A 15,778-nucleotide genomic window follows, 5' to 3' on the forward strand; every position below is an offset into this window, starting at 1 on the left:
CAGCAGTGGAATATACATCACAGTTCTATTCACGCATCCTAGGCCCTGGAGTCCCTGCAATTCATTACATGAAGATCAATACCAAAACTTCAGAGGTACAAAGCAGCTCTTCAGATCAATTTCACATTCAAATTGCCATAGTGACTCTTCTACATTCATTGTAGAACCGGGGTCTTGAGGCCGTTAAAGACTGGATGAGAGCAAACAAGCTGATACTCAACCCAGACAAGACCGAGTGGCTGTTGTGTTTTCCTCCCAAAAATTTGACCAACATACCATCACTCAGGCTGGGGGGACAAAATTTACTCCCCTCAGAAAGGGCCCGCAACTTGGGAGTCCTCCTGGACCCACAGCTGACTTTTGACCACCATCTCTCAGCTGTGACCAGGGGGGCATTTGCCCAGGTTCGCCTGGTGCGCCAGTTGCGGCCCTAACTGAATCGGGAGGCCCTCACAACAGTCACTCGAGCCCTTGTGATCTCTAGGCTGGAATACTGTAATGTGCTCTACATGGGGCTGCCCTTGAAGAGCATCCGGAGACTTCAGCTAGTCCAGAATGCGGCCGCGCGAGTGATCGTGGGCGCACCACGGTTCGCCCACATAACACCGATCCTCCGTGAGCTGCACTGGCTACCTGTTGGTCTCCGGGTGCACTTCAAGGTCCTACTCACCACCTATAAAGCACTCCATGGTAGTGGATCTGGCTATTTGAGAGACCGCCTCCTGCCAATTACCTCCCTGCGTCCCATCAGATCGCACAGAGTTGGCCTCCTCCGTATTCCATCCGCCAGTCAGTGCCGACTGGCGATTACTCGGAGGAGAGCCTTCTCTGTTGCGGCTCCGACACTATGGAACAATCTCCCCATGGAGATTCGTACCCTCACCACCGTCCAGGCCTTCCGCACAGCCCTCAAGAACTGGCTAGCCCGTCAGGCCTGGGGATAAGTCTACTTGCGCCCCCCCCGAATGCTGAGTGAATGTTGAGTTTTACTGTTTAATTTACTTTTGTTCACATTTCTTTTTGTATTGTCCTACACTCCCTTTCCTCTTTGATTGTAAGCCGCCCTGAGTCCCCTCAGGGAAAAGGGCGGCCTATAAATGTCCAATAAATACCAAAAAATACCAAATACCATTGTAAGATAGGTGATAATTTTACATTTACCGTATCTTTTTTTGCTACCACTGCTCATTTTTGGAAAAACCAAAGGACTAGATTCCATCAATATCCTACAAATGAAAAAAATCTAGCAGCTAGAATTATACATACTGTATTTACCTTCAGGCACTGGAGAGTGTAATAACTATTCTCCAACGTAAGCCATTCAGCTAATGTAAAGTTTATGTAACACATGTCATACAAAATTATTATTTACACTCAAAATTTATGTTGAAATAATAAACAGTAATTATTCTTTGTATTACCCTCAAGTAATATTGCAAATCTTGATCACTGAACTTCCTGAGGTCACCCAGCCACAGCCTATCATCAGCCTTTCAAAGTTTGGTTTCACCTAGATAGGTTCAATCCCCACAATTTCCAGACAGTAGGGTTTTATAAGAGTTACAGTTCAGTATATTTTGAAGTGAATTAACGTCAGTCCTGTATACTCTTTCTTAGGCTAACTAAATGTTACTGCTTTGAACTTAAAGATAAGGTTGAAAAGAAACAATGAACAATAAACAATATTTGAAAGAAATTATCTAAAACAACTTTCATGGAAAACATACAAATAAAATATTATTGATATGTCATTTTATCTAAATAAAACCTTCTCATACTGCTTATAAATCATCTTTCAACACCATAATGAGAAACCATAATTGTTCCATGAAGACCAAGATCAATTTATATGCATCATTCTCCAAAACAATATGTATGTTTATCAGCTAAAATAAACAATTAATATTCAAAATATATGTGTGAGTGATTGTTTCATATAGGCTTCCCTTGTTCTCGTACAATGTCACCTGTATTTAATTCATTCATTAAATATTTCAACTTAAATTTCTTTGAGCCGTGTTTCTGTGACACATTGCAAAACAATATGCACACAAAATACTTCCAAAACTATTATTATCAGATTAACACAGTGCATCTTTTAAAAAAGTATTATCCTTTTTCTTATAATTTAATTAACACTAGACAACTCTGCAACATGTTGGGTCATCCTTTGACAGAAACATAGTGCAGTCTGATGTGACCAGAATCTTCTATCTCAATTAAATTCTCATTGTGTTTATTTGTTTGTATTTTAGTATTTTAGTATTATATTAATACTTATAGGCCACCCTTTTCCCTGAGGGGACTCAGGGCGGCTTACATAAAATAAGGGAGGGGGAAATACGAAACAATAAACATAAAAACAATACATAAGAATAAAATAGTACACAACATTCATTCAATATTCGGGAGGGGGCAGGTTGTGATCTTATCCCCAGGCCTGACGAGCTAGCCAGGTCTTAAGGGCTGTGCGGAAGGCCTGGACGGTGGTGAAGGTACGAATCTCCACGGGGAGATCGTTCCAAAGGGTCGGAGCTGCAACTGAAAAGGCTCTCCTCCATGTAGTTGCCAGTCGACATTGACTGGCAGATGGAATTCGGAGGAGGCCCAATCTATGCGATCTAATCGGTCGCAAGGAGGTAATTGGCAGGAGGCGGTCTCTCAAGTATGCAGATCCACTACCATGAAGGGCTTTGTGAGTGGTAAGTAGCACCTTGAAGCGCACCCGGAGGTCAACAGGTAGCCAGCGCAGCTCGCGGAGGATAGGTGTTATGTGGGCGAACCGAGGCACACCCACAATCACTCGCGCGGCCGCATTCTGGACTAGCTGAAGCCGCCGGATGCTCTTCAAGGGCAGCCCCATGTAGAGCACATTGCACTCTTTGCACATTGCACAGAGCACAGTTTGTACTCTCACGTTAATCCAAATAGTGTACTATATTACAATAATTTTTGAATCAAAATACCTAAAATCCACTAACTTAAAGAATGTATAAACATGTGGGAGCCATCACTTCATTGGCATTGAAATTTTTATAATGTTCTGGCAAGCTGTATTTGCAAAATTGTGGCAAATGCAGTGTCTCTGTAGTCCCATATCATGATTTCCAATGCTCCCTGCAGCTTCCTAAAAGCAAAGTCAATGAGGAAGCCAGCAGGAAGTCAGAAGTCACTCCCACTGCTTTTTTTGCCTGCCTATGGTCGTTCTGTTGATCTACTTAGATAAGTAAATATTGTCCTATTATTAAAGTTTGCCACTACAATTATTTTTAATAGCAGTTAGACTTATATACCACTTCATAGGGCTTTCAGCCCTCTCTAAGCGGTTTACAGAGTCAGCATATTGCCCCCAACAACAATCCGGGTCCTCATTTTACCCACCTCGGAAGGATGGAAGGCTGAGTCAACCTTCCATCAATTTTTATTTATTTATGATATACACTCTTCCTAGATGATCACAGGACCATCCAGCTTTGGGGTAAAAACAATATGGTCACTGTAAAATTTAATGTTTATTCTGGTCACATCAGACTGCACTATGTTTCCCTCAAATGAAGACAGGTCTAAGGGTTATCTAGTCCAACTTAATACTGGTGTATTGGAAATGTGAAGGTGGCCAGCAGTTGATAATATGAGCTGACACGACTTTCACTGAATTCAGAGATACCTTATTCACATGCACTTATTATACGTTAGTTATCTTTTTTTTACAGGCCAGCATAGGTGAAATTGCAGAAATGAATCAATTTTGAACTTCCCTGACAAAACATACTAAGAGCAAACAAAATTATTTTGTCCCTAAATCTCCACATTTAGACTTTTGCTTTAGACTATCACCAAGAAAATGAGATTCATTCATTTTCTGGTACCCATTTGTCTTTATAATATTGATACCTTTTCAATAAAATCCACAGAATGTTTACTCAAGCATTCAAGATGCTCCTCAAAGTTTCTGAACAAGGTATCTTCATCCTTTCTAAATAAAATCCTCCTTCCTCTTGCAGTCATTGCTCACAGTTTTCAGGCTACAGATGATTCAGATTTTGATACCGATCAGGAAAATACTGTATTTACCTGAAAGGAAGATTTCCCCCCTCCCCATTATCTTTTAAATGGAAAAAAAATTGTCCCAGATTTGCTGACCATATAGTAAGCAAGGCAGGGGCAACTCAACCTAAATTAGGGCTGTCTTGCTTCAACACACATATGCTATTTATCAATAGCAAACTCTTTTCTACAACCCAACCCCCAGCCATTTTCTGTTTTTTATTCCCTCCCTCCTGTCAATACACATTAAAAAAAATCTCTCCTGCAAAGTACTTCTCTAAATGTCATTCTTCAAAACACACCATGGTTGTTTAAATGCCAGTCACATCAAAGAACTTGTTCAGCAGTCTAGAATAATCATATCTTTCAGAAAAGCATTATTCTAGACAAATGGAATCTTATGGGCTGTGCTGACAGAACCAAAGATGGATGCAGGCATGTGCTCTGCATGTAATTTACATATTTAAGGCAATGGGCCTATTACAGATATGACAATTCCCTGAAAAAATTTACCTTTCAAACCAAGCTTTTCTTTTCCTTTGGGAAGGAAGATAAAATACAATAATATTCCACTTCTTCCTTGTCACTCCCAATTTAGAGGAAACAGCCCAGACCCAAAGCCATTTCATTTCAAAGGTCACGTAATGAATTAAAAGCAAGATGCTTCGTATATTGAGGAAAAGGCTTTGCAATAACGTGCCACACATGTCAAGGACAATTTGAATGTTTTCCCTGGCTAGCTAAGAAACAAAAACAGCTAGCAAATATCTGGATGGGTTTTTTTACCATGTTGTCCTGTGCAGACATAATATTTAACCATTATCTGCTCTAAACTTGCTTTGCTGTTTTAACCCCAATTAAAATTTAAATCAAAGTGGCAACTGTTAAATGAAACATCCCATTTATTACACATCATCACAAAAAAAAGTGCTTTATCCTATTAAATGCCACTTCCTTCAGTGCTTCCAGTTAAATGGTTCCAGAATTAGTCATCACCACAGCAGATCAAAACATTTGCCAAAATCACATTGGCCTGATGGAAGTGTCACCCTTTTTATCTTTAATACAAAACATGGTCCTTCGAATTCCTGATTTTATATCCCTTTTGCTTTGATGTGCAACATGAAAATGATTTAAACAGAAATATAGTATAGAAGTAATAGTCAAACAAATAGCAAACAGAATCCTTTTTAATGTCTAATTCCTAAGCATGTTACCGGTATTCAGAGACAACATTTAAAGCCAAGGAAACTAGCAAACAATTGGTTTACTGCAACAGGTTTCTAAAACAAAAAGGATTTCCATTCTCCTAACTTGTATGAGAAAAAAGATTGATTAGAAATTAGTGGTACACAGAGGGAGCCAGCACTTATCTTCATGCACGGAATTCTACTTCTTTCCTGTAGCCATCACCTGAACAGAGAGGGCAGTCAGTCACATTGTCCAATATGAATGTGTATTCAGAAGAGAGAGTAAGAGTAATACACTCAAGCTTCTTCTCTTATGGGGAAATATATCATTGCAGTGAACAATTATTAAACATCAATTAAAATTAATTGAAATATATTAGATGAAAATACCAAGCTGTTCCTACTCACTGCTATGATAAACTGGAGGCAGAAAATGCACAGTGCTAACTTACAACGGACAACAGAACTTTCCCAATAAACTGGATTAAATATATTTGACTTTTCCTTTTATAGGTTAATGGTTCATTTATGTAGTTTACATTATTGGGTCTTATGAGAACCATACATGCATAACCCCTCAGTTATGGTAGTGAGGCCAGGTAGGTATTTTACCCTGCCAATCCTGACTGATAGTAAACATTTTTTTTTCAAAAACTCTGCCTTGAAATAAATCTAGATAAATGGTAACATTCTGTCTTAGTGAGCTTTTTTATTTCTGTGACTGTCTGGGTAAGACCAAGTAGAACCATATTGCCAATAGCAAGGATGACATGTTAGTTGAAAATTCACTTTTCAACTGATTATACATAAAACTGAAGCTGAAAGAAATGAGTAATACGACCTCCATTCAAACACAGAAATGCTTTTAAATCAAGATGAGATAAATCAAAATCCCAACATGATTTCTGTTGTGGCCCGGCAGGAGCCGTTGGAGCTGCCACCAGACTCTGACAGCGAGGGGCCCTCTGAGTCGGCTCTGGAGGATGTGGAGGACCCTGGACAGGGTTCCGACTCCGAGCAGGGCGCAGAGAGACTGGTTGGCCACCAGGTGGCACCTGAGCCTTGGATCAGTGGGGAGGAGACAAGAGAGTGTGATCCAGAAACCACCTGTGAGTTGTTCAGGGATGCACGCTGTCGAAGGGCTACTCAGGTCAAGAACAACTATGTAATTACAGGAGGTAATTACGCTCAGCTGATGGTCATTAAGCTCCTCTCCCACACTATAAAAGAGACTGCTTGTGCCACGCCCTTCTTGCAGAAATCAACGTTTGACTAAAGAGAAACAAACTTGACAGGCTGGATTGCTGCCAGAGGTTGTTTGCATTGCTGCCAAGGTTTGTCGGACTTGCTGCCAAAGTCCTTATCTGTTTGCATATTTGGCTTTCAGCCACCAAGAGTCTGGTCTTGTTATTAAAAGACATTCCATTTTACGCTTGTCTCGGCTTTCATTATTGGACAGAGGAGGGGGTCAGAACAATTTCCATCAACTCTTCTAAAAAAATGGATGCCTTACGTACTTCTCAAACAGCATATTTTACCAGGGTACAGAAAAGCAATTTAAATATTAAGTCAAAAAACAAACCCCAGCTCCTGGAAGAATTAAACTTAGTAAATGGTAAATAGTAATAGCAAACCTCTTACTTAACTAAAACATTTATACTGTCTTCTACTCATGTTAACTAAGAGAAAATTATTCATTTGTTAGATTTACATTACTCCTTTCCTTCAGGATATCTTCAATGCATCTTATCATTTGATATAATGGAACAGCTTCCATGAAACCTATTGAAAACTAGTATTCTGCACTGAGATTAAATCAGATTATTTATATAAAGCCTCTTACAGCTTCCTTATAAAGTCACACCTTTTTTCTACTCCATCATTGCATGCAAATTAAGAGTATGTATGAATACACCGTAAGCAGAACCCAATATTATTTTTCATTTTTAGCAGAAAGAGGAAGGATGCAAAAGGCCACATTCGCAGAAAAGATTTCTTTGCAGAACTGTGGTATTTGCCCTAGATTCTTAGATACATGCATGGGCTTGACAGGAAAGGAAATGAGAGGAAGAATAAAATGACCTCACTCCCAAGCTGAAACTTGGTTCATTGCTTGATCGATGGCCAACATCAACACATAGTTATGAAAGAAAAGCTGCCTGCCATCACACAATCCCCTGTCAGCAACCAAAATGACCAGCTGCAAAGAGGCAGGCATTGGAGAGAAAGAGATCAATGAAACCAGCGATAAGGCTGGGTACTTATGAAGACTCCCGCATGAAGAAAGAAGCAAAATATCATTTGCAAGTTATGAGGTACATAGGTAAATCTATGTGTGTATTTTAATAAAACACTAATGATGGAAAGGCACCTCTTTGTCACTCAGGGGACAAACACAAAAGAAAGTGCCACTAGATACATTTTTTCCCTGCTAGATGTGAGGAAAATGTACAAAGAGAATAGTAAACTAGAGATCCAAATCCCAAGGATTCTCTTAGCAGCAAACGGAAAAGAATTGAAGGGCTCAACAGAGCAGTCTGCACGTCTCCCTACAAAGCTGTCATTGTAAAATGTAAAGATATCAGCACAAACTTTAAAGAAACCTTGAGATGTTTTCTGAATGCATTTCATTGTGATCTAAAGGGCACGGCTTTGTCTTCTTCTATAAGACACGACTATGTTAACTACAGAAATTTGTTGTGTTATTCCCTAAAATGGATATTATTCTGGGACTATCATGTTCTGACAAAAATGGATGCAAGCGAATTATTCTTAAAAGTAATTTCAAAATGCATTTAGAAGTAAATTTTAAATCACAATCACCATGGGTATGTAGCAAGAGATTTGGGGTATCATTATTATTATTTTTTGCCCTAAGTATGCAGAGAAGCATAACAGCTATTGCAGGGAGGTTTATTTGCAAAAACTATGCATACTAGGGATGTTTTATACCAGACATAAGCCAAAACGGACTTTTTTATTTCAGGTGCAGATGGAAACATACTGTAGTTGTTCTGCATAATTCAAAATGTTCTTGTGTAGTTGTTTTGATCAGAAATTGTCTTTTATTTCAGGAGGAATTTTATCTTTTGAATCTTCCTATCTGGTGTAATGAGGAAGGAGATTGGTCATTCTGTTATCTCTTGCTTGTCTGACTGTCTGTTAACCTATCTACCTGTTCTGAATGGATCAGCTCCAGGATTTTGGCAGTTTGCAACAACATTTATAAATAAAACATCCATCATATGCAGGTGATCTCCAGGATATTCATAATTGGCAATGCGTAAAAACATTATTTTCTTTCCCAATAAACCAATCCTATGCATTTATTTATCTTTCTCTCAATACTGCATATGCACATGGGTATAAGCATATATGAGAGAACTGGAACTAAAATGGTTACAGTGATATGGTATAACTTCTCATTTTAAATGTCTTTATCTCTGAAACACATGAATGAACCTCAAAAAGAAGATATGTCCTTTTACAAAAAAAATAAGACATAGAAGCCACTTCCATAACTCAGCATAAGACAGAAGCACTTCTTTTTATTAAATACCAAGCTAGCATATTTTTCTGTGGTTTTTTAAACCTTGAAAAGTAATTTTCTACTCATCCATTTTCCCATCCCATTTATTACATTATTGATTTTTTTAATCTATCCTCCTGAGTCCCATATTTCTCAAACAGGCCACTTATCCTTTCTTTGCAGTTAGTCCATATTTGAAAATACATATGATTTGACTTCCGGGGAAGAAAAGTCGAACTGAAGAAGCGTAGCCGATGACTGTGCTGAATGAAGAACCAGAGATTAGGTTGGCTCTTCATAATTCTTCTCCAGACAAGAATTCAGAAATTGCTCACAAGGGATCTTATACAATTTGCTCCTGGCAAGGAACAGCAATGCACAACAACATCTTTTTCCAGTCACTTTTAGAAATTGCTTATTAATGACTGTTCAACTATGAGGAAACTTTGGATCCACAGGTTTTAGAACATGTGGGTGGAGATCCTTCAATTCTTAACAAAAACAAAAAACCCAACAACCCCTTTTAAATACTGTACAAGTTTAAAGATGTTTTAAAAAAAAAAGAATAAACAACAAAAGGATGATTAGAATGCTGATCCTAGAAAGTTATAAGTGGACTAAGGGTCCAGATGGATTTGAAGTAAGAGTTTGGAATTAACTGTGAGAATTCTTCTTATGGGAAAGTGCTTTTATTTTGAAATGAAAGGATGAGACTTGGAAGATTGGACACTAGAACTAGAAAGAACTACAGTTTATAATTAAAGGATGACACCTAAATTTAACTTACTATTATGACCCACTTATGACCACAATTGGGCCCAGAATCTCAGTTGTCGGAAGTCGTTAAGTGCAATATTATATGACTGCTTCTCTCAATGACTGTAATCCTATGTAGCTCTCCCAATTGTGGTCATTAACTAACTGTGCAGGTTGTCAAACTGTACACTGAGAGAGGGCCCAGGCCTCTCAAGCATGATAGGGTGAGAGAAGTGCTTGAGCCCCTCACCAGAGCCCCAGGACCTCTCCCCACCTCATTTATACCCAGGTCCACATACCTTTGCATTGTTCTATAGCTGCTGACTACAAAAGACCACCTGGCCCACCCTGCAAATGGGCCCAATTCTCATGATGGCTCAGAAAGTTCCTTCTTCAAATCATGCAATTTGGAGAAGGGGCCTTCCAAGCGACTGCAATAACAATTGGTGTTCACTAGCATTTTCATCAAATTTGAGGTCCTTTCCTTCAGCACAAGGAATTTCCCCTCTGGAGAAATTTAAAAAAATCTAAGCTTTTCACAAGACTGGCATTTGTGGAGGGGAAAATGGTAGTGAATGCCAGACTTGTGAAAATGTCAGAAAGCTGGCATTTGCTAGCATTTTCACCAGATTTGAGATTGTTCCTCCAGCGTGTGGAAGGATGTCTCCTCCCTGCACAGAGAGAAGGGGAAATCTTACAGCACTGGGAGAATATATCTCAAATCCTCCATCTCCTCCACTTGCAACCTTTCCCGGCCATTGATGTTCCAGGAAAGCTGGCAGGGAAGACTGCAAATAATGATCACATGATGGCCAGGCATGTGACAACTGGTCATAAATGTGAATAGTTTGCCAAGAGCCCAAAATACAATCATAAGATTGTAGGGGACAAATATGTGCCACTATTTACACAGATCATTATGCCATTTCTCAATGTCTATTAGCACGTAAGGCAAAAATTGATTAGCCTATGGCTAAAATGCTACATTAAAAAAAAAGAGTTCTACAATTCCATACATGGGAATTAAATTGTGCATGCATTACTCTGAAAGTAATCGAAGAAAGATCTACAATAAAACACATGCAAACTATTGTACGGGCTATCTGTTGAATAGCTTATAGACCTTCATAGCACGATTTGGAGATACTGTAGATTAACATAATATAGGGTTCTTCCTGTAAATGTCTTTGGGCGATTTAATTTTCTCAAGTTTACAACCGCCATTTAAAGTTGAGGTGACATTGACTTCCTTCAATAGCTAAGGACTCAGATAAAGGTCAGGGTGGACTGTACAGATCTGTTAAATAGTACATATTTCTTTGAGATCCTAATTTATTCTGGATCTGTTTTATGAAATAGTCCTAACAAGTGCTGTGTGTTAATTTTTCTGTCTATTCCCAGTAAATGTGAGATATTTCTACTAATTTTAAAACCACATTGTTAATCCTGATAATGATTTATCTCTTCCATCTCATTTCTCATCAAACAATATAAAGATATGTGATATATTGGAAGGAAAAAGTGAGACTGGAATAAAATTATAAAATGCAGTGATTACCACTGAGCTGATCTACTTGAGAAGGGGAGGGTAGTACATCTATTCTGCTTCCAAACTGTTAATGAGCTTTCTGTAGCCTTCCCTCCCAGGTGACCAACAAATGTGTAAAGATTCAATCGGGTCTTGTGATTTCCAGCTAGCATAACCTTTAGTTTAGGGAAGGTCAGCTTAGAGAAGATAAAACATACTTGCTTCATTTGAAACTTGACAGCAATTATTATTGCTGTTCTTTGTACTGTTGATTAAGTTACCTCACCAAATATATGTTAAATGGAAGAAGGCAAGTCCTACAATTGTACAAGCTACAATCCTCTCTATAACTATTCCAAACTCCTATATTTCTTTTCCTTTTAGTGGTAAAAAAACCTTTGCCTTATACAAAGGGTTGCAGTAATACAAATAAACATGGAAGAAAAGTTGAGATGAGTAATATATGAGCAATTATTATATGTCATATGCATTAAATGGCTTTCCTACATGGAATAATTCACAATGAATTTATTCATAAAATGTGTGAGATGTTATGTATGAACATCCAAAATATAATTGTGCAATCTCACAATTAAATTCACCAAATTAAATGGAGAAAATGCCTATTAAAATTCTTTTTTAGGCTTATAAAATCAGTAACAGAGTGACTCTTACCTAGCAATTAATTAGAGGAATGATTTAAATGTGCATAAATTCATTCATGATCTCAACTCATAATTGTGATTAACTTAATGATTATGGTCTACTGATAGCAATATATAGCAAGCAGTAACTTTGGATATATTCAAACATAGATGTTTGACTAACCAAAACATTGCATCAGTCTTTCACACCATCTAGGCACATTTGCTTATGCAAATATTTCACAAAAACTAAACATCTGCAGTTTAATTGTATATATAGCATATTTTAGGTTCTGAACCTGCAGACCTTGGTTCTAAAGAACTAAAATAAGCGATCAGATACATATCCGCAATACATTTATACAAATCCTCAGAGTGTTGAGCCATTATTCCAATCCCTCTTATTTTTAGCAATCCACATTTGTATGAAGACTGCACTACAAACACATGCCCTATCTGCTCTGGTAGAGAAGGAGACAGAAAAAGGCAAGGATACAGGTAATTGAGAGAAGAGATAAATATAGTCTAGCCAACGACATCCAGCTTCTCAGTGATACTCTCCATAAAAGCCACATATTAGAGAAACAGACACAGAGAGAAAAAACTTTACTCCAATGACAGATAAAGAAAAACATATGGGGAAAAAAGAAACTTTTCACAAAGAACACAGCCAAAAGGATAAATACGTTCCACTCACTCACATAACATTGCTCTTGTGTCTTCCCTGATAAACATCTTACACCATTTATTTAAAACAGGGAAGAAAAAGGAATGTTTGCATCATGAACAATGGCACCTTCAGTTCTCTTAGAAACTATTTTACAGTTCCACCTAGGACACAAACAAAAGAGGGGGGAAAAGAAACATCAAGAGATTGTAAATATTTAGGCAAAAGAAAAAGAAAAACCAACATTTCCTAACCATGCTCAAATCTTCCCTTACATGAAATACTTGATTTTACTTAATTGATTTTGCTTCCTGGCAAATCAGCTTTCCCCCTTAAATAACATGAAGGACCTTTCTTGCATCTATTTGGCAGGAGAGCCCATTAAAGCATGGAAGCAAGTCAAAAGATGTTTAGCACATTGTTATATAAAAGGAAGCCTTCTTCACAGCTGTGTAATAAGTGGTAGTAGCAAGCCTGGTGTGAACATAATTCACCAATATAATCCGATGATTCCTGAAAAGAAAAAGGGAGTCACATGGACTCAGAAGGTAAGAATATGTGTCAACGGCGATTTAATTAAACCATGTCAGATACAGAAGGGAACAAGACATGAATAAACATATTGGATAACTTTGAGAAATAGGAGATTATTAGAGTTGGAAAGCTATACGACTTGACATTTGGGTGACTAGCTATCTATGGTATGATAAAGATTAATGTAGATTTTAATAATCACTTCATTAGGCGGCAATATTGAGTTTGAAATAGGTATAAAGCAAGATTGACTCCCAAGAGTCCTTTATGGTTGTCACCCGAAAAAGCTTTTTTAGAAAAGAAATGATAGTTACACAAACTTGGCTGACTTACAGTATTGACCATTTTTGAAGGAAAACCTAAACTGAAATCAATAAAAACCAAGAGAACAACTGGAAATGGAAGGTCATACTTGTCAATGATTTGGTCATGTTCAGTTGACAGAAAAGTTTAAATTGGACAAGAATTATTACGATTTTACAAATGAGAAGACTGACTTTGAATTGGATTGGACTAATGAGGAACATGTTATTGATAATATGTAGCAGCCACCCAGCGATAGTGAGATGGGTAGCATATAAATGTAATAAATAAATAAAAATATTGTACACTTATTGAAAATGAATATGGAAGATGAACAAATTAAAAACTGTATGAGCAAATGGGCCCAAATTTTTGAATTCAATACAGTGCTTTATTGATGGAATATCTAATCCTCAAAGAACCTTTAATGCAGGGGTGGGTACCGGTAATTAATTTTTAGAAGGAGTCACATGAGACACTAGGATATTGTGGAAAGTCAAACCAATATGAAGGCATGTAGGCACATACGCACACACAGAAAGAATTTTTTAAAAAATAGCAGTCACCTTCAAAATAAAAGCTACGCAGTTGTATTGTGTGCATGGCATACACTTATTTATATTTGATTTCTAATTTCTGATTGACCTCATACAGGCTAGAAAGGGCTGGATGTGGCCCGGTGGATTTAAAATGCTTTAATAGAATTTTCTTTCTCAAGTGCTATATTTTTAAATAAAATATTGACAAATATAGTCTTATTTTCATTTTAATCTTATATCATAGGATGTCCTTGAGACATGACCGTAATGGTGCCTGCCCATTATGGTTAAATGCTGTGGTGGTCATTACATGAAACATCTGGTCTAATGATTCCCCCCATCCTTGGTCTTCCAATCCAATTAATTGTTAAATGAATTATCGGATTAAGTGGAGCAGAGGGAAGGAGGCCCTTGAATGCCTAGCACAAGCCCAGTCCCACCTGCTCTGGCCCTCCCAAGGCCTTCCCCCATCCCACCTTGAGATGCCCTTTGCTCTGCTTTCTGCCAACTGGCTCTCCCCCCCCCCCACCTAGCCTTTTACCATTTTCACCATTTCTCCACAAGTTTTTTCCAACGCCCACCAGGTCCCACTAGACCTAAGGCCCGATTCCCACTCACCAGGTCAAATACAGCCTCCTCTGCACATTTTGAAGAGGTCCAAGGCCTTTCAGGGCACTGGAATGGATTACTTTTGTATGTGATCACATAGTGCGGTTCTGGAAGTGGCTACCATTTTGTCCTACTCACAAAATTGGAATGAAATTGGGGTTGGAATGAAATGGCAGCCGCCAGACAAACTGCTTTGTTATGCTGTCTTAACAGGGCCTACACAGCACTGTAAACGTTTTCTACAGCATTCAGGAGTTTCTGCATCACTTGCAAGCCTCATCAAGGCCGCAAAATGAAGCAGTTTGTCAGGAGGATACCATTTTGTCCCTGTCCACACATAGCCTAACAGCTTGAGCCAGCCATTCCGCCCTAGCCACCTGTTTTTCCAAAGCCTTTTGCCTCCTCGATTCATCTCTAGCAGCTGCTCTGGAAGGGCGCTGGTCGGCTGTAGGCCTGGAGGCTGCTGCCCTGGGACTGAGCCTGCCATGGCCCTCCTCCACTAGTTCTCCTTGGGCCTGCACTGGTTCAGGGACTGTGGTGGCCATGCCTCACTCAAGTGGCCTGCTGCTAGATGGACTGGTAGTGCCTGCTGGTCTCGATGCCTGACCGCATTGCAGGCACTAGTCAGGGGCACCGTCCCACCGGCCTCAGTTTTGACCGCAATTGTCCTGTGCCCTGATAGCCTGCGGGCCTCAATAAGCAGCCCTGATGCAGGCCGCTGCTGCTAAAACTGGCCGCCACCCACGAGGTCGCACCCAAAATGGCCACCACACCTCGTGGAGCAATGAAACAGGAGATCACAAACGTGCAGGCTTAATGGCTCTGAGATATTAGCCTCGTGACGAGCTGAGCCCTGGGGACTCCTGCACCAACAACCAGTCTTGCTGTAATGGGCTGCGCCGCACTCTCCCGGTGAATTGTACTAGGTACATCCTAGCCGCGGTGGTTCCTTTAAGCTGCGGCAAGCTCTGGCGGCAGCGCTATGCAGTAGAGTTTAAAAGCAGCAAAACGTGCTAATTTTGAGATTGCCGGCCGCCACGTCTAAATGCGCTGAGACTGTTGTGAGATCCTGCCACCCCTGCGCTCCCAGGAATCGGGCAGCTCTCTGGCTGGCCTCGGATAGGAGGCAAGCCCCTCTTACCCTTGTGGGAGTGGAGATAGTCTCTTGGCCGCAGTCTGTCTTGCCTAAATTTAGAATATCCAATCGATCAATTTTATCAAAACAATTATTAAAGGTACCTCGCTGGGGCCCCAATTAGTACTTGGACCAAGGACTGAGGGAAACTGGGAGCCTGGAGGAAAAGGAGGATACTTAAGAAAAATCCCTCAGTCTCTGGACCGATCAGGCTGTGACTAAACCCTGTTGTAGCCCCTCCCACCGAAACTACAGGAAAATGACTTATTGTATTTTGAGAGCTAGCTGCAATTACAT

General features: G+C 39.4%; 1 protein-coding gene across 2 annotated transcripts in view; it reads right to left on the reverse strand.

Moving 5' to 3' along the window:
* Window positions 1-15,778, reverse strand: part of NCKIPSD (NCK interacting protein with SH3 domain) — a 103,345-nt gene that overhangs the window by 52,028 nt on the left and 35,539 nt on the right. The window lies entirely within an intron of this gene.

This window comes from Thamnophis sirtalis, unplaced genomic scaffold (assembly GCF_051295495.1).
Source record: "Thamnophis sirtalis isolate CommonGarterSnake01/CBP01778 unplaced genomic scaffold, rThaSir2_p1.2 scaffold_3, whole genome shotgun sequence".
NCBI lineage: Eukaryota > Metazoa > Chordata > Lepidosauria > Squamata > Natricidae > Thamnophis > Thamnophis sirtalis.